Source organism: Danio rerio, chromosome 4, assembly GCF_049306965.1.
Source record: "Danio rerio strain Tuebingen ecotype United States chromosome 4, GRCz12tu, whole genome shotgun sequence".
Taxonomy (NCBI): Eukaryota; Metazoa; Chordata; class Actinopteri; order Cypriniformes; family Danionidae; genus Danio; species Danio rerio.
Genome location: NC_133179.1, coordinates 68,894,690 through 68,913,206, shown reverse-complemented (window position 1 = coordinate 68,913,206; position 18,517 = coordinate 68,894,690). Strand labels below are relative to the sequence as shown.

At 43.4% G+C, this 18,517-nt stretch overlaps 1 protein-coding gene and 15 non-coding genes across 16 annotated transcripts in view; 10 read left to right on the top strand and 6 right to left on the bottom strand.

The window, feature by feature from the left end:
- The window catches only part of LOC108183347 (uncharacterized), a 199,270-nt gene that overhangs the window by 124,097 nt on the left and 56,656 nt on the right, over positions 1 to 18,517 (bottom strand). The gene's annotated exons all lie outside the window — the stretch shown is intronic.
- Positions 6,096 to 6,168, top strand: trnav-aac (transfer RNA valine (anticodon AAC)). The gene has a single exon. It is a non-coding gene; the product is annotated as a tRNA-Val (tRNA).
- On the top strand, positions 6,273 to 6,345 carry trnav-cac (transfer RNA valine (anticodon CAC)). The gene has a single exon. It is a non-coding gene; the product is annotated as a tRNA-Val (tRNA).
- On the bottom strand, positions 7,422 to 7,504 carry trnal-cag (transfer RNA leucine (anticodon CAG)). The gene has a single exon. It is a non-coding gene; the product is annotated as a tRNA-Leu (tRNA).
- Positions 8,836 to 8,908, top strand: trnav-aac (transfer RNA valine (anticodon AAC)). The gene has a single exon. It is a non-coding gene; the product is annotated as a tRNA-Val (tRNA).
- On the top strand, positions 9,013 to 9,085 carry trnav-cac (transfer RNA valine (anticodon CAC)). The gene has a single exon. It is a non-coding gene; the product is annotated as a tRNA-Val (tRNA).
- Positions 10,162 to 10,244, bottom strand: trnal-cag (transfer RNA leucine (anticodon CAG)). The gene has a single exon. It is a non-coding gene; the product is annotated as a tRNA-Leu (tRNA).
- trnav-aac (transfer RNA valine (anticodon AAC)) lies at positions 11,576 to 11,648 on the top strand. Its single transcript has one exon. It is a non-coding gene; the product is annotated as a tRNA-Val (tRNA).
- trnav-cac (transfer RNA valine (anticodon CAC)) lies at positions 11,753 to 11,825 on the top strand. The gene has a single exon. It is a non-coding gene; the product is annotated as a tRNA-Val (tRNA).
- Positions 12,902 to 12,984, bottom strand: trnal-cag (transfer RNA leucine (anticodon CAG)). The gene has a single exon. It is a non-coding gene; the product is annotated as a tRNA-Leu (tRNA).
- trnav-aac (transfer RNA valine (anticodon AAC)) lies at positions 14,316 to 14,388 on the top strand. Its single transcript has one exon. It is a non-coding gene; the product is annotated as a tRNA-Val (tRNA).
- trnav-cac (transfer RNA valine (anticodon CAC)) lies at positions 14,493 to 14,565 on the top strand. The gene has a single exon. It is a non-coding gene; the product is annotated as a tRNA-Val (tRNA).
- trnal-cag (transfer RNA leucine (anticodon CAG)) lies at positions 15,642 to 15,724 on the bottom strand. Its single transcript has one exon. It is a non-coding gene; the product is annotated as a tRNA-Leu (tRNA).
- On the top strand, positions 17,056 to 17,128 carry trnav-aac (transfer RNA valine (anticodon AAC)). The gene has a single exon. It is a non-coding gene; the product is annotated as a tRNA-Val (tRNA).
- Positions 17,233 to 17,305, top strand: trnav-cac (transfer RNA valine (anticodon CAC)). The gene has a single exon. It is a non-coding gene; the product is annotated as a tRNA-Val (tRNA).
- Positions 18,382 to 18,464, bottom strand: trnal-cag (transfer RNA leucine (anticodon CAG)). Its single transcript has one exon. It is a non-coding gene; the product is annotated as a tRNA-Leu (tRNA).

Sequence of the window (18,517 nt, the reverse complement as noted above, 5' to 3'; positions counted from 1 at the left end):
ATAATTTACTTACAGCAACAAGCAGCCTGGTTGACAAACTAAGCTAAAGATTTAACATTAGCATACATACATTACAGGGCTCGAAATTAATTTTTTTATTTGGTAGCACTGGTGCCCCCAACTTCAAAAAGTTAGGAGCATCCCAAAAAATTTAGGAGCACCCATTTTCTTTTTGGTTATGCGCTGATCGTGATTCTTAATGGCCGATTTTGATTAGCACACGTACATCTCAGAGATGTCTATTTGACGTCTGCATTCACATCTGCAAGACATCTACAAGACGTTTCCTATCAGATGTGAAATAGACTTCTATTAGACATCTTTAAGATGTTTGCGGTTCAGAATGTGTGTAAAACTGACATCATACAGACGTCTGCCAGACGTTTGTATACAGCAGGTGCTTTCCAGATCAAGAGATCTTTAACAAACATCTTGCAGACGTATACAGACACAAAATATCTAATACAATGGCATTTCAACCTTCATACCATTAAAAGGGATAAATCAAGTATATAATTTCTTATATTAGTATTACTTAATAGTTTAGATTTTTAAAAGGCACATAAACTTCTTTCACATTTGCACATGGATCGATAATTGCAATAATTTGACCATAAACAGCTGAAAAAATTTATTGGAAATAAAAATTCATTCTCTGTCACAAGGGGGCGCTTTAGGGGCGCTGAAATATTACGGTTTTCCTAGTAATGACTGTACACAAATCAGCATTATATGCGACCAAAATGGTCACAATTTCGAGCCCTGCATTAGCAGCAGCTGTCTGGAGTTGACTATGTTAACTTTAATTAGATGTAGTTTCATAACAAGCAAACTCAGTTCACCTTTTGAAAAGAAAGCAGTCATCAGCTGCTTCCCCTCATTCTGCCTCCTATCTTTTTCCTTCCTGTCTTTCTTTTTTTGAAAGCCCGATTTGAACTTTTTGCGCAGCATGATCAGGCTCTAGACTCACTGCGTTACTTGTTTGCTGCCGGCTGCCGTCTATAGGCGGACTAAACCATTTCGGGGGGGGGGTGTTATCAATATATTTTGAAATAAATAATGACATTGACATCAATTGGAGGGGCCAATTAATTCGAAGTAGGCTACAAAAAACAATAATAATAAAAAATTGGTGGGATTTCAAAGGGCCCTCTCCCTAGACGGGGCCCTGGGTAGTCAGGTCCACTTTCCCCCCCACTACCACGCCCATGCAAACATCTATTAAATAACACTACAATTTCAACAAGTTGATGGTACATGTATGTATTGGTCATGGCAACATCTATTTTTATACATAATTTTCAATGAAAGTTATTGAAGAAAGTGCTTAATGGCATACAAAACACCGCAAAATGATAAGACAAAACACTGAGAACAGCCATTCCACAACCTGTAGCTTGTCCATGTTTGCCGGCCTCTCTTATAACGTAAATAGTTTTGTCCATGGGTGGCACAGTGGCTTACTGATTAGAACTGTCACATCACAGCAAGAAGGTCACTGGTTCGAGTCCCGACTGGGTCAGTTGGTGTTTCTGTGTAAAGTTTGCAAGTTCTCCCAGTGTTTGTGTGGGTTTCCTCTGGGTGCTCCGGTTGGCCCCACAGTCCAAAGGCATGCGTACGATATTGGTGAATTGGCCACAGTGAGTGAATGTGTGCAGGTGTATGAGAGAGTGTATGGGTGTTTCCCAGTGCTGGGTTGAGGCTGGAAAGTGAAGAGTAATTGCTAATTCATTCTACTGTGGTGCCTCTGATAAATGAGGGAGCAGAAGGATAGTGAGCGAGTGTTGGCCATCGTAATGCTGACACTTCAAGCCTTGACGGAATCAGGAGAGCTGTTAGGATCTTTGGATTTCTGTAAAACAATATTTCAATGCTGAGTACTTCCTTCTTTCCTTCCCTTCTATCGGGCCATTTCTTTTAAAGATGTTTCTGTGTCCTTCACTAAGTCCTTATATGCAGCATCCTAAATTAAAACATTTTGTTTACTTTGTGTAAGTGACACATTTTCAGCAATACAAGTACTTTAAAGTCATCAAAAATACAGAAATACAGTGTAGACAGCTGTAATATATTTTCTGTTTAATCTGCATCTCATTTGTTACAGAATTTAATGAAATTGACATTTCTGAGTGACCTCAATTTAGTATGAACATTAAATAAAACAATAAAATTAGAATAAGAACAAAACAAAATAATTGTTTATCAAATAATATACATCATATTTGGCAGATACTTTTATCCAAAGGGACGTAGATTGTGTTTATTCTATACATTTATTAATATGTGAGACCTGGAACACATTTGGCATTGCTAATGCATTGCTTTACCAAATGAGCTTTAAAATGTCATATACACAGATTTTTCATATCTATTTGGCACACAATGTAACATTGTTTGGTTACTTACAAGCTGTGGCACTCCAAGAAGAAGAAACTTCTCCATTAGTTTTGCAGACCCCTCCATAATCTGTACTCTGGAAAATAGTGTGTTTCATTTGGTTCTTGACTTATTCGTAAACGATGTCGCATTCTAGGTCCATCACAATCTGAGGTAGGAAGACAGCATTTGTAGAATGTGTAAATATGAATTTAAATCACAGAATTAATCTTGACATTAAATGTATTGAAATGAACTTGCCTTGTGTTAAGTCCCTCAGAGTCCAGTTCACTTCCTTTTGATCCCACCATTATGAGCTCACCACTGAAATCCTTTCATTTTTACATTTGTTTTGAAGACATTGCAACAAGGAATCCTGTAGGCAAATTTACACCTTTCAATACATATTTCTTCTCTGCAGGACTTTTTTTAAGCAACGACCTTAATATTCTCACTGTATTAAAACAGCAGTAGTAAGTAATAGAATATTTTTTTGATAAATATATTTTTTCAGTACACAACAACCAATTATTGTGAATTATGCATGTTATAAAATACAATACTTTACCAGGTGTGCTTGAAGATGATGTCAAACAATTATGGATGTGACACATATTTTTCTTTAAGCTGGGATCCTTCTTCTTCAAAGCTACTTGTGTGCAGCAGATCAAATTTGGAAACTTAATATGGGTCCCATGACACTTTTCTGTAATGATAAATACAATCTTGAAGTCTTTTATAATATTTATTTCATTTTACTGACCACAATACAGTTTGTTTGGATTTTAAAACAATGATACATACCAAGCACAAGTTTTATGAAGCAGTTCAGTTTCCAGGCTGTTTGAAGAAAAATAAAATATACATTAAAATATTTATTTTAAACTTATTTTGCACTATATATATATATATATATATATATATATATATATATATATATATATATATATATATATATATATATATAAAATTTCACAATACATTTAGTCTGCATTTTTGTCTTTTATAAATAAGACCTGATCTTTCATCTATGGATTGTTAAAATATGTTTGGCTTTTTAAAGGTTTCAATAATATTTAGGGGCGGACTGGCCATAGGGAGAACTTGCCACCGTGACTGGCCTCCCGCGCGTGCACAGACTCGGGCACGAATCTGCCTGTGCGTGCACGAGCGGTGCACTGCTATCTTGCGGTTTTATGCAGACTAGCGGGAACGTCTCAAAAGCGGGCAGTAATGTCCACTTCTTTGAAGAGTTTAGCTCAATCACTGATAAAACACACACGAACCAAGCTAAAAGTGAGCGTTTGTTCAAAGTTGGAGCTAAAAACAACACGAAAAACACAATGAAATCGGCACAAATTTAGTTAATTTTAAAGTAACATGCACATAATGCTTCATTCACGCTCTCTCGAAGCTCGCCTTCAAATAACACAGCTGTGTACTGTTATCGGTAATTTAATTAGTACTGACAAACAAGTATAGCGATATTGAAACTTATTTCGAATAAAAAGCAGAACAAATTCAACTTAACAGATTTCTGAACCGAAGGGTGACGACCGAGGTCATCGCAAGCACAGTGTTTATCCATATTAACGCTAAAGTTGCCCCCATTCAATCTGTATCACCATATAACACGAGGGATTTTCTATCAAATAGAAACCTTACTTCATAATACAAAATATTTCACTATATATATTAAATGTACTAACATACCTGAATGATGAAGCTGAAATAGTGGACTTCTCCTTTCGAAAAATTAACCTTCTCTCGAGGCTCTTCACCACCTGTCCATGACGATGTCCTTGTCAATGACTGACGTCACCAGAGGGCTTTTTTATGATTATTAGTTTCAAATAAATTATTTAACCATAACAACATGTTACTGCACAGTCTAAATAAATTGGTTATTTTATTTATTTCACAAAATAATTTGTCAAAAATGTTAAACATAAACTAGGCCTATAAGTTATATGCTATTGTACAAACCTGCATAAAAAAATCCCATCATACTGTACACTGATTAAGTTTTTGACGACAGCATTCATTTTATTAGGTTTTGACTCAAAAAGCTTTGTCTCTCTGTGTTATAACTTATAATTATTTCATAATCTTTACTAAATAATTATGTTATGATTCAAAAATTATAGAACCGTTTTAATCAAAAAGGTTCTTTGCAGTAAAAGGGTTCTAAATGGAACCATTTTTTGGGTAAAAGGTTCTACTGGCCAAGTATAGAACCCCAAGGTTCTATATAGAACCTCAAGGAACCTTTTTTTTTAAGAGTGCACACACACAAACAAATGTGCATTTGATACTTATTTCTATAATTTTATGTGCTCATTAGGCTTACGATAGGTCGTTGCATTGTAATTATTTGGTCATGAAGGTATTAATTGTTTTAAATTGTTTTTCAGCTAATAATGTTTGTGATGTCATACATGCTACAAAAGGCTTTTGAAGCTGACAAGACGTGGAGCAACCATGACCAGAGTGTTCTAGAGAGAAGGTGTCTCTCAAAATGCAGTGGCCCAGCTCGCTGCAATTGCAGAGCTGTACTTTGCTAACAGGGAGCAATTTAACAGAATCAGCTTCACACCAGGAAAATGAACAGAGTTCGCTCAAAAGTGTAGAGAGCTCATTTTTGGAGATTTTTGCATAAAGGTTGTATCAATGAAAAGGAAGGGTTCTTTTGTATGTTTCTTTGTTCAATAATGCTCCAGTTTACTGTTGGTAAAATGTAGAAGCAAAAGCCTACAGCACAATAAGCTTAGCTTATAATGCCAAAAAACAAAAAAAAATATTGAAATCAGATGCAAAAACCTTTAAATTCCGACTAAATTCATTAATTTTCTTTTCAGCTTAGTCCCTTTATTAGTCTGGAGTTGCTACAATGGATTAACCCAAGAGCTTATCCAGCACCATCCATGTTTTACACAACAGATGCCCTTCCAGCTGCAATGCATCACTGGGAAACATCCAAACACACACACACACACACACACACACACACACACACACACACATATATATATATATATATATATATATATATATATATGTTTGAGCCTACTCAATTTACCTGTACCACATGTCTTTGGATTTGTGGAGGAAACCAGAGCACCCGGAGGACACCCACACAAACACAGGGAGAACATGCAAACTCCACACAGAAATGCCACCTGACCTAGCTGAGGCTCAAGCCAACGACTTTCTCACTGTGAGGCAAACGTTCTACCCTCAGCGCCACCACATTGTTATTCTAAAATTAGTTTTTTTTCAGCCTACTGTTTGAAAGATAATGAAAAAATATTTGCCACAAAAATAGTTAAATTGCAGAGCTGAGACTTAAAATGTAAATATACATTTTAGAAAAAAATGTATATGGTGGCTGCATGGTGGTGCAGTGGGTAGCATGTTCGCCTCACAGCAAGAAGGTCACTAGTTCGAGCCTAAGCTGGGTCAGTTGGTGTTTCTGTGTGGAGTTTGCATGTTCCTCCACATGTTCGTGTGGGTTTCCTCTGGGTGCTCTGGTTTCCCTGACAAATCCAAAAACATGTGATCAAGGACCTGTACAGCTGTGTTGGGCCCGGATTGTAAATTGGCCCTAATACCTGCAGGGAGCTTGTCACACTGAGTTGGCTTTGTCCGCTCGATTGACCAACGCGTACGCCTTATTTTATCCTTGCAGGCCTAACTTCGCTGGTGAAAGCACTTGTGGGGTTTATGTGGTGTAGTGGTCATCACGTTCGCCTAACACGCGAAAGGTCCTCGGTTCGAACCCGAACAGAAACAGTGCTCTTCTTTTGGCGAGAAAATAATAGCATCCACTGCCGCACCAGCAATGATCGTCGACAGGCACCCAATCAAAAAGGGTTATCAGCTCGATTTGTCTGAAGGTTTCCGTAGTGTAGTGGTTATCACATTCGCCTCACACGCGAAAGGTCCCCAGTTCAAAACTGGGCGGAAACAACCTCTGGCTTTTATGACAATTGTCAAATCAGGCTTCTGTTGAGTACTGACGTTCACTGAAAACATTCTTTCTGCAGAGCGGTGTGAGGCTAGAAGTTTGAATTCAGCTCAGTGTTTACCGCCCCTCGCGGTGTCGCAAACTTGCGTAGAATCTGATTTCTTTTAGCTTTGTGTTGTGCATGAGCAGGTGGCCAGTGCGTTTGCTGGCCCTTCACGGTGCAGACCGTACAAGACAGCTCTATAAAAAAAGACTATAAATACTTGAAGCAGCACTGGCCTATTGGTTTCCGTAGTGTAGTGTTTATCATGTTTGCAATACACGCTAAAGGTCTCCTGTTCGAGACTGGGCGGAAGCATACAATTAGCGGACACTTTTGTCCAAAGCGACATACAATAGTGGAGGTATTCAACAAGACGAGGCAATGCATACGAAAAAGGGCTATTTATTCCAAGTAATTTGTTTGTGCTCAGAGAATTTAGTGCTGGAGTAGGAGTTTCGTTTTCTTTAGAGAGAGGGATATTCACCGGGGTTCGGGTGTACTCTGAAGAGATGGGTGTTAGCTGTCGTTTGAAGGACACCAGTGTATCCGTAATCCGAGTGGGAATGGGAAGGTGATTCCACCAGCGTAGAACATTGAATGAAAACATTGTGGAAAGTGACTTTCCGTCTCTCTGCGCTGGCACCACAAGACAGTGCTCTCACCCTAACCGGAGGCTCCTGTGGTTATCACGATGGCTTTACAAGCGGAGGGTCTCCTGTTAGCAACTGGGCGGAAACATTCAGATTTGCTTTTACGCACATTCTCAATTGGCTCTCTGCTCACTGGATGATCCACCATACAAGGGCATGGATCTGTCAAATGTCATGACTTGACGTTGTACGAGGATTTGACGAAAAAAATGCCCTGCAAACCTTAAAAAGCAACACCATCCCAGGACAATTCTTTTAAACCCCTTTCAGTGCACTTGCATTAAAGCCCGCGTGATGCGGCACTTTGTCAGTGTTACTGTATCATTCGGACATGGGGGCAGAGAGTTAAAGAATTCAGCCTGAGCGCACTGCCGCAGGCTCGGTTTGTCAGAAGTGGGATTCGAACCCACGCCTCCAGCGGAGACTGCGACCTGAACGCAGCGCCTTAGACCGCTCGGCCATCCTGACATGCAAGCTTGGCAGGAGCTGTCTCCTGGGAGCCACACCGCAGTACCGTGACATGGAATCTGGTGCTTCACAGCTTGCCCAGCTCCGGCTGTCCAGCTCATTGGCGCTGCAGGCAGCTAATCTGTGCTCGCCTCCTGGGGCTGCGCCTAGTTTCAATAGCCAACACTTGACAGCTGTCATTGCTTACGGCCACACCACCCTGAGGGGGCTATAGAGCAAACAGGAAGTGAGTTGGCAGCAGTAAGGAGAGAAAGGCTCTCCCCATTTTGTTTGTCTACCTTTTTGTTTATTGACCTTGAGTGTTTTTGTTTGTTTGTTTTCTTTTTGTCTTTAAAAAGCACCTAACAGCAGCATTTTGCTGACTGAAGGGTGGTTATGTAGTGTGTTTTATTTTTAATCATGGACAGATTCCCCGGCAACGACATGGAAATGGAGGGACTTGCAAGAAAGGATAAAGAAAATGGGCTGGATAATAGACGAAGAGGTAAAGAAAATGGACTTGACAACAGACAAAGAGATAAATAAAATGAAGAGCCCGGCCAACGAAGAGGTGAGAAAGGCAAGGATAAGCAAGAGGTACAAAGAAGAGTATGCACAAAGGAAGCAACAGTAACTGTAGAAGTAGAAAATGTAAAAGATGCAAGAAGATTTGATATAACCAAAGCAGTCACGGAGCTGATTGGAGAAGGAAGAATGCTGGCGGAGAGACCCAAACAAACAAAGGGAGTATGAAGTAACAATGGAGACTGAAGATGACACCGAAATTTTTATAGACAATGGATTGACAAATAAAGGAGTGAAATCTGAAGTACGGAGGTTACAAAACAGAGACTATGTTGTTTCGTTCAAGCATCTGCCTGTTTACCTAGCAAATGAAGAAATTTTAAGCAAGCTAGAGAGATGGGGAGTTTTCCCCATATCTAAAATTAAAAGAAGATTGTATCCTGTCACAAACATAGAAGATGGAACAAGGTTTGTAAAAAACAGATTTCCGGAAGAGATGGTCTCCTTACCATACAGTACCAAAATCGAGACGGCGGAAGCGCCACAGCACTTTAGAGTCATGCACACCAATCAGGTAAAAACCTGTCGACTATGCATGAGCTCAGAAAATGTGATGAAGGAACGCCCAGAATTCAGGTGCTTCAAATGTGACGAAAGGGGACATTTCGCAAGGACCTGTACAGCTGTGTCGGGCCCGGATTGTAAATTGGCCCTAATACCTGCAGGCAGCTTGTCACGCCGAGTTGGCTTTGTCCGCTCGATTGACCAACGCGTACGCCTTGTTTTATCCTTGCAGGTCTAACTTCGCTGGTGAAAGCACTTGTGGGGTTTCTGTAGTGTAGTGGTCATCACGTTCGCCTAACACGCGAAAGGTCCTCGGTTCGAAACCGAGCAGAAACAGTGCTCTTCTTTTGGCGAGAAAATAATAGCATCCACTGCCGCACCAGCAATGATCGTCGACAGGCACCCAATCAAAAAGGGTTATCAGCTCGATTTGCCTGAAGGTTTCCGTAGTGTAGTGGTTATCACGTTCGCCTCACACGCGAAAGGTCCCCAGTCCGAAACTGGGCGGAAACAACCTCTGGCTTATATGACAATTGTCAAATCAGGCTTCTGTTGAGTACTGACGTTCACTGAAAACATTCTTTCTGCAGAGCGGTGTGAGGCTAGAAGTTTGAATTCAGCTCAGTGTTTACCGCCCCTCGCGGTGTCGCAAACTTGCGAAGAATCTGATTTCTTTTAGCTTTGTGTTGTGCATGAGCAGGTGGCCAGTGCGTTTGCTGGCCCTTCACGGTGCAGACCGTACAAGACAGCTCTATAAAAAAAGACTATAAATACTTGAAGCAGCACTGGCCTATTGGTTTCCGTAGTGTAGTGTTTATCATGTTTGCAATACACGCTAAAGGTCTCCTGTTCGAGACTGGGCGGAAGCATACAATTAGCGGACACTTTTGTCCAAAGCGACATACAATAGTGGAGGTATTCAACAAGACGAGGCAATGCATACGAAAAAGGGCTATTTATTCCAAGTAATTTGTTTGTGCTCAGAGAATTTAGTGCTGGAGTAGGAGTTTCGTTTTCTTTAGAGAGAGGGATATTCACCGGGGTTCGGGTGTACTCTGAAGAGATGGGTGTTAGCTGTCGTTTGAAGGACACCAGTGTATCCGTAATCCGAGTGGGAATGGGAAGGTGATTCCACCAGCGTAGAACATTGAATGAAAACATTGTGGAAAGTGACTTTCCGTCTCTCTGCGCTGGCACCACAAGACAGTGCTCTCACCCTAACCGGAGGCTCCTGTGGTTATCACGATGGCTTTACAAGCGGAGGGTCTCCTGTTAGCAACTGGGCGGAAACATTCAGATTTGCTTTTACGCACATTCTCAATTGGCTCTCTGCTCACTGGATGATCCACCATACAAGGGCATGGATCTGTCAAATGTCATGACTTGACGTTGTACGAGGATTTGACGAAAAAAATGCCCTGCAAACCTTAAAAAGCAACACCATCCCAGGACAATTCTTTTGATCCCCTTTCAGTGCACTTGCATTAAAGCCCGCGTGATGCGGCACTTTGTCAGTGTTACTGTATCATTCAGACATGGGGGCAGAGAGTTAAAGAATTCAGCCTGAGCGCACTGCCGCAGGCTCGGTTTGTCAGAAGTGGGATTCGAACCCACGCCTCCAGCGGAGACTGCGACCTGAACGCAGCGCCTTAGACCGCTCGGCCATCCTGACATGCAAGCTTGGCAGGAGCTGTCTCCTGGGAGCCACACCGCAGTACCGTGACATGGAATCTGGTGCTTCACAGCTTGCCCAGCTCCGGCTGTCCAGCTCATTGGCGCTGCAGGCAGCTAATCTGTGCTCGCCTTCTGGGGCTGCGCCTAGTTTCAATAGCCAACACTTGACAGCTGTCATTGCTTACGGCCACACCACCCTGAGGGGGCTATAGAGCAAACAGGAAGTGAGTTGGCAGCAGTAAGGAGAGAAAGGCTCTCCCCATTTTGTTTGTCTACCTTTTTGTTTATTGACCTTGAGTGTTTTTGTTTGTTTGTTTTCTTTTTGTCTTTAAAAAGCACCTAACAGCAGCATTTTGCTGACTGAAGGGTGGTTATGTAGTGTGTTTTATTTTTAATCATGGACAGATTCCCCGGCAACGACATGGAAATGGAGGGACTTGCAAGAAAGGATAAAGAAAATGGGCTGGATAATAGACGAAGAGGTAAAGAAAATGGACTTGACAACAGACAAAGAGATAAATAAAATGAAGAGCCCGGCCAACGAAGAGGTGAGAAAGGCAAGGATAAGCAAGAGGTACAAAGAAGAGTATGCACAAAGGAAGCAACAGTAACTGTAGAAGTAGAAAATGTAAAAGATGCAAGAAGATTTGATATAACCAAAGCAGTCACGGAGCTGATTGGAGAAGGAAGAATGCTGGCGGAGAGACCCAAACAAACAAAGGGAGTATGAAGTAACAATGGAGACTGAAGATGACACCGAAATTTTTATAGACAATGGATTGACAAATAAAGGAGTGAAATCTGAAGTACGGAGGTTACAAAACAGAGACTATGTTGTTTCGTTCAAGCATCTGCCTGTTTACCTAGCAAATGAAGAAATTTTAAGCAAGCTAGAGAGATGGGGAGTTTTCCCCATATCTAAAATTAAAAGACGATTGTATCCTGGCACAAACATGGAAGATGGAACAAGGTTTGTAAAAAACAGATTTCCGGAAGAGATGGTCTCCTTACCATACAGTACCAAAATCGAGACGGCGGAAGCGCCACAGCACTTTAGAGTCATGCACACCAATCAGGTAAAAACCTGTCGACTATGCATGAGCTCAGAAAATGTGATGAAGGAACGCCCAGAATTCAGGTGCTTCAAATGTGACGAAAGGGGACATTTCGCAAGGACCTGTACAGCTGTGTCAGGCCCGGATTGTAAATTGGCCCTAATACCTGCAGGCAGCTTGTCACGCTGAGTTGGCTTTGTCCGCTCGATTGACCAACGCGTACGCCTTGTTTTATCCTTGCAGGCCTAACTTCGCTGGTGAAAGCACTTGTGGGGTTTCTGTAGTGTAGTGGTCATCACGTTCGCCTAACACGCGAAAGGTCCCCAGTTCGAAACCGAGCAGGAACAGTGCTCTTCTTTTGGCGAGAAAATAATAGTATCCACTGCCGCACCAGCAATGATCGTCGACAGGCACCCAATCAAAAAGGGTTATCAGCTCGATTGGCCTGAAGGTTTCCGTAGTGTAGTGGTTATCACGTTCGCCTCACACGCGAAAGGTCCCCAGTTCGAAACTGGGCGGAAACAACCTCTGGCTTTTATGACAATTGTCAAATCAGGCTTCTGTTGAGTACTGACGTTCACTGAAAACATTTTTTCTGCAGAGCGGTGTGAGGCTAGAAGTTTGAATTCAGCTCAGTGTTTACAGCCCCTCGCGGTGTCGCAAACTTGCGTAGAATCTGATTTCTTTTAGCTTTGTGTTGTGCATGAGCAGGTGGCCAGTGCGTTTGCTGGCCCTTCACGGTGCAGACCGTTCAAGACAGCTCTATAAAAAAAGACTATAAATACTTGAAGCAGCACTGGCCTATTGGTTTCCGTAGTGTAGTGTTTATCATGTTTGCATTACACGCTAAAGGTCTCCTGTTCGAAACTGGGTGGAAGCATACAATTAGCCGACACTTCTGTCCAAAGCGACATACAATAGTGGAGGTATTCAACAAGACGAGGCAATGCATACGAAAAAGGGCTATTTATTCCAAGTAATTTGTTTGTGCTCAGAGAATTTAGTGCTGGAGTAGGAGTTTCGTTTTCTTTAGAGAGAGGGATATTCACCGGGGTTCGGGTGTACTCTGAAGAGATGGGTGTTAGCTGTCGTTTGAAGGACACCGGTGTATCCGTAATCCGAGTGGGAATGGGAAGGTGATTCCACCAGCGTAGAACATTGAATGAAAACATTGTGGAAAGTGACTTTCCGTCTCTCTGCGCTGGCACCACAAGACAGTGCTCTCACCCTAACCGGAGGCTCCTGTGGTTATCACGATGGCTTTACAAGCGGAGGGTCTCCTGTTAGCAACTGGGCGGAAACATTCAGATTTGCTTTTACGCACATTCTCAATTGGCTCTCTGCTCACTGGATGATCCACGATACAAGGGCATGGATCTGTCAAATGTCATGACTTGACGTTGTACGAGGATTTGACGAAAAAAATGCCCTGCAAACCTTAAAAAGCAACACCATCCCAGGACAATTCTTTTGATCCCCTTTCAGTGCACTTGCATTAAAGCCCGCGTGATGCGGCACTTTGTCAGTGTTACTGTATCATTCGGACATGGGGGCAGAGAGTTAAAGAATTCAGCCTGAGCGCACTGCCGCAGGCTCGGTTTGTCAGAAGTGGGATTCGAACCCACGCCTCCAGGGGAGACTGCGACCTGAACGCAGCGCCTTAGACCGCTCGGCCATCCTGACATGCAAGCTTGGCAGGAGCTGTCTCCTGGGAGCCACACCGCAGTACCGTGACATGGAATCTGGTGCTTCACAGCTTGCCCAGCTCCGGCTGTCCAGCTCATTGGCGCTGCAGGCAGCTAATCTGTGCTCGCCTCCTGGGGCTGCGCCTAGTTTCAATAGCCAACACTTGACAGCTGTCATTGCTTACGGCCACACCACCCTGAGGGGGCTATAGAGCAAACAGGAAGTGAGTTGGCAGCAGTAAGGAGAGAAAGGCTCTCCCCATTTTGTTTGTCTACCTTTTTGTTTATTGACCTTGAGTGTTTTTGTTTGTTTGTTTTCTTTTTGTCTTTAAAAACCACCTAACAGCAGCATTTTGCTGACTGAAGGGTGGTTATGTAGTGTGTTTTATTTTTAATCATGGACAGATTCCCCGGCAACGACATGGAAATGGAGGGACTTGCAAGAAAGGATAAAGAAAATGGGCTGGATAATAGACGGAGAGGGAAAGAAAATGGACTTGACAACAGACAAAGAGATAAATAAAATGAAGAGCCCGGCCAACGAAGAGGTGAGAAAGGTAAGGATAAGCAAGAGGTACAAAGAAGAGTATGCACAAAGGAAGCAACAGTAACTGTAGAAGTAGAAAATGTAAAAGATGCAAGAAGATTTGATATAACCAAAGCAGTCACGGAGCTGATTGGAGAAGGAAGAATGCTGGCGGTGAGACCCAAACAAACAAAGGGAGTATGAAGTAACAATGGAGACTGAAGATGACACTGAAATTTTAATAGACAATGGATTGACAATTAAAGGAGTGAAATCTGAAGTACGGAGGTTACAAAACGGAGACTATGTTGTTTCGTTCAAGCATCTGCCTGTTTACCTAGCAAATGAAGAAATTTTAAGCAAGCTAGAGAGATGGGGAGTTTTCCCCATATCTAAAATTAAAAGAAGATTGTATCCTGGCACAAACATAGAAGATGGAACAAGGTTTGTAAAAAACAGATTTCCGGAAGAGATGGTCTCCTTACCATACAGTACCAAAATCGAGACGGCGGAAGCGCCACAGCACTTTAGAGTCATGCACACCAATCAGGTAAAAACCTGTCGACTATGCATGAGCTCAGAAAATGTGATGAAGGAACGCCCAGAATTCAGGTGCTTCAAATGTGACGAAAGGGGACATTTCGCAAGGACCTGTACAGCTGTGTCGGGCCCGGATTGTAAATTGGCCCTAATACCTGCAGGGAGCTTGTCACGCCGAGTTGGCTTTGTCCGCTCGATTGACCAACGCGTACGCCTTGTTTTATCCTTGCAGGCCTAACTTCGCTGGTGAAAGCACTTGTGGGGTTTTTGTAGTGTAGTGGTCATCACGTTCGCCTAACACGCGAAAGGTCCTCGGTTCGAAACCGAGCAGAAACAGTGCTCTTCTTTTGGCGAGAAAATAATAGCATACACTGCCGCACCAGCAATGATCGTCGACAGGCACCCAATCAAAAAGGGTTATCAGCTCGATCTGCCTGAAGGTTTCCGTAGTGTAGTGGTTATCACGTTCGCCTCACACACGAAAGGTCCCCAGTTCGAAACTGGGCGGAAACAACCTCTGGCTTTTATGACAATTGTCAAATCAGGCTTCTGTTGAGTACTGACGTTCACTGAAAACATTTTTTCTGCAGAGCGGTGTGAGGCTAGAAGTTTGAATTCAGCTCAGTGTTTACAGCCCCTCGCGGTGTCGCAAACTTGCGTAGAATCTGATTTCTTTTAGCTTTGTGTTGTGCATGAGCAGGTGGCCAGTGCGTTTGCTGGCCCTTCACGGTGCAGACCGTTCAAGACAGCTCTATAAAAAAAGACTATAAATACTTGAAGCAGCACTGGCCTATTGGTTTCCGTAGTGTAGTGTTTATCATGTTTGCATTACACGCTAAAGGTCTCCTGTTCGAAACTGGGCGGAAGCATACAATTAGCGGACACTTCTGTCCAAAGCGACATACAATAGTGGAGGTATTCAACAAGACGAGGCAATGCATACGAAAAAGGGCTATTTATTCCAAGTAATTTGTTTGTGCTCAGAGAATTTAGTGCTGGAGTAGGAGTTTCGTTTTCTTTAGAGAGAGGGATATTCACCGGGGTTCGGGTGTACTCTGAAGAGATGGGTGTTAGCTGTCGTTTGAAGGACACCGGTGTATCCGTAATCCGAGTGGGAATGGGAAGGTGATTCCACCAGCGTAGAACATTGAATGAAAACATTGTGGAAAGTGACTTTCCGTCTCTCTGCGCTGGCACCACAAGACAGTGCTCTCACCCTAACCGGAGGCTCCTGTGGTTATCACGATGGCTTTACAAGCGGAGGGTCTCCTGTTAGCAACTGGGCGGAAACATTCAGATTTGCTTTTACGCACATTCTCAATTGGCTCTCTGCTCACTGGATGATCCACGATACAAGGGCATGGATCTGTCAAATGTCATGACTTGACGTTGTACGAGGATTTGACGAAAAAAATGCCCTGCAAACCTTAAAAAGCAACACCATCCCAGGACAATTCTTTTGATCCCCTTTCAGTGCACTTGCATTAAAGCCCGCGTGATGCGGCACTTTGTCAGTGTTACTGTATCATTCGGACATGGGGGCAGAGAGTTAAAGAATTCAGCCTGAGCGCACTGCCGCAGGCTCGGTTTGTCAGAAGTGGGATTCGAACCCACGCCTCCAGGGGAGACTGCGACCTGAACGCAGCGCCTTAGACCGCTCGGCCATCCTGACATGCAAGCTTGGCAGGAGCTGTCTCCTGGGAGCCACACCGCAGTACCGTGACATGGAATCTGGTGCTTCACAGCTTGCCCAGCTCCGGCTGTCCAGCTCATTGGCGCTGCAGGCAGCTAATCTGTGCTCGCCTCCTGGGGCTGCGCCTAGTTTCAATAGCCAACACTTGACAGCTGTCATTGCTTACGGCCACACCACCCTGAGGGGGCTATAGAGCAAACAGGAAGTGAGTTGGCAGCAGTAAGGAGAGAAAGGCTCTCCCCATTTTGTTTGTCTACCTTTTTGTTTATTGACCTTGAGTGTTTTTGTTTGTTTGTTTTCTTTTTGTCTTTAAAAACCACCTAACAGCAGCATTTTGCTGACTGAAGGGTGGTTATGTAGTGTGTTTTATTTTTAATCATGGACAGATTCCCCGGCAACTACATGGAAATGGAGGGACTTGCAAGAAAGGATAAAGAAAATGGGCTGGATAATAGACGGAGAGGGAAAGAAAATGGACTTGACAACAGACAAAGAGATAAATAAAATGAAGAGCCCGGCCAACGAAGAGGTGAGAAAGGTAAGGATAAGCAAGAGGTACAAAGAAGAGTATGCACAAAGGAAGCAACAGTAACTGTAGAAGTAGAAAATGTAAAAGATGCAAGAAGATTTGATATAACCAAAGCAGTCACGGAGCTGATTGGAGAAGGAAGAATGCTGGCGGTGAGACCCAAACAAACAAAGGGAGTATGAAGTAACAATGGAGACTGAAGATGACACCGAAATTTTAATAGACAATGGATTGACAATTAAAGGAGTGAAATCTGAAGTACGGAGGTTACAAAACGGAGACTATGTTGTTTCGTTCAAGCATCTGCCTGTTTACCTAGCAAATGAAGAAATTTTAAGCAAGCTAGAGAGATGGGGAGTTTTCCCCATATCTAAAATTAAAAGAAGATTGTATCCTGGCACAAACATAGAAGATGGAACAAGGTTTGTAAAAAACAGATTTCCGGAAGAGATGGTCTCCTTACCATACAGTACCAAAATCGAGACGGCGGAAGCGCCACAGCACTTTAGAGTCATGCACACCAATCAGGTAAAAACCTGTCGACTATGCATGAGCTCAGAAAATGTGATGAAGGAACGCCCAGAATTCAGGTGCTTCAAATGTGACGAAAGGGGACATTTCGCAAGGACCTGTACAGCTGTGTCGGGCCCGGATTGTAAATTGGCCCTAATACCTGCAGGGAGCTTGTCACGCCGAGTTGGCTTTGTCCGCTCGATTGACCAACGCGTACGCCTTGTTTTATCCTTGCAGGCCTAACTTCGCTGGTGAAAGCACTTGTGGGGTTTCTGTAGTGTAGTGGTCATCACGTTCGCCTAACACGCGAAAGGTCCTCGGTTCGAAACCGAGCAGAAACAGTGCTCTTCTTTTGGCGAGAAAATAATAGCATACACTGCCGCACCAGCAATGATCGTCGACAGGCACCCAATCAAAAAGGGTTATCAGCTCGATCTGCCTGAAGGTTTCCGTAGTGTAGTGGTTATCACGTTCGCCTCACACGCGAAAGGTCCCCAGTTCGAAACTGGGCGGAAACAACCTCTGGCTTTTATGACAATTGTCAAATCAGGCTTCTGTTGAGTACTGACGTTCACTGAAAACATTTTTTCTGCAGAGCGGTGTGAGGCTAGAAGTTTGAATTCAGCTCAGTGTTTACAGCCCCTCGCGGTGTCGCAAACTTGCGTAGAATCTGATTTCTTTTAGCTTTGTGTTGTGCATGAGCAGGTGGCCAGTGCGTTTGCTGGCCCTTCACGGTGCAGACCGTTCAAGACAGCTCTATAAAAAAAGACTATAAATACTTGAAGCAGCACTGGCCTATTGGTTTCCGTAGTGTAGTGTTTATCATGTTTGCATTACACGCTAAAGGTCTCCTGTTCGAAACTGGGCGGAAGCATACAATTAGCGGACACTTCTGTCCAAAGCGACATACAATAGTGGAGGTATTCAACAAGACGAGGCAATGCATACGAAAAAGGGCTATTTATTCCAAGTAATTTGTTTGTGCTCAGAGAATTTAGTGCTGGAGTAGGAGTTTCGTTTTCTTTAGAGAGAGGGATATTCACCGGGGTTCGGGTGTACTCTGAAGAGATGGGTGTTAGCTGTCGTTTGAAGGACACCGGTGTATCCGTAATCCGAGTGGGAATGGGAAGGTGATTCCACCAGCGTAGAACATTGAATGAAAACATTGTGGAAAGTGACTTTCCGTCTCTCTGCGCTGGCACCACAAGACAGTGCTCTCACCCTAACCGGAGGCTCCTGTGGTTATCACGATGGCTTTACAAGCGGAGGGTCTCCTGTTAGCAACTGGGCGGAAACATTCAGATTTGCTTTTACGCACATTCTCAATTGGCTCTCTGCTCACTGGATGATCCACGATACAAGGGCATGGATCTGTCAAATGTCATGACTTGACGTTGTACGAGGATTTGACGAAAAAAATGCCCTGCAAACCTTAAAAAGCAACACCATCCCAGGACAATTCTTTTGATCCCCTTTCAGTGCACTTGCATTAAAGCCCGCGTGATGCGGCACTTTGTCAGTGTTACTGTATCATTCGGACATGGGGGCAGAGAGTTAAAGAATTCAGCCTGAGCACACTGCCGCAGGCTCGGTTTGTCAGAAGTGGGATTCGAACCCACGCCTCCAGGGGAGACTGCGACCTGAACGCAGCGCCTTAGACCGCTCGGCCATCCTGACATGCAAGCTTGGCAGGAGCTGTCTCCTGGGAGCCACACCGCAGTACCGTGACA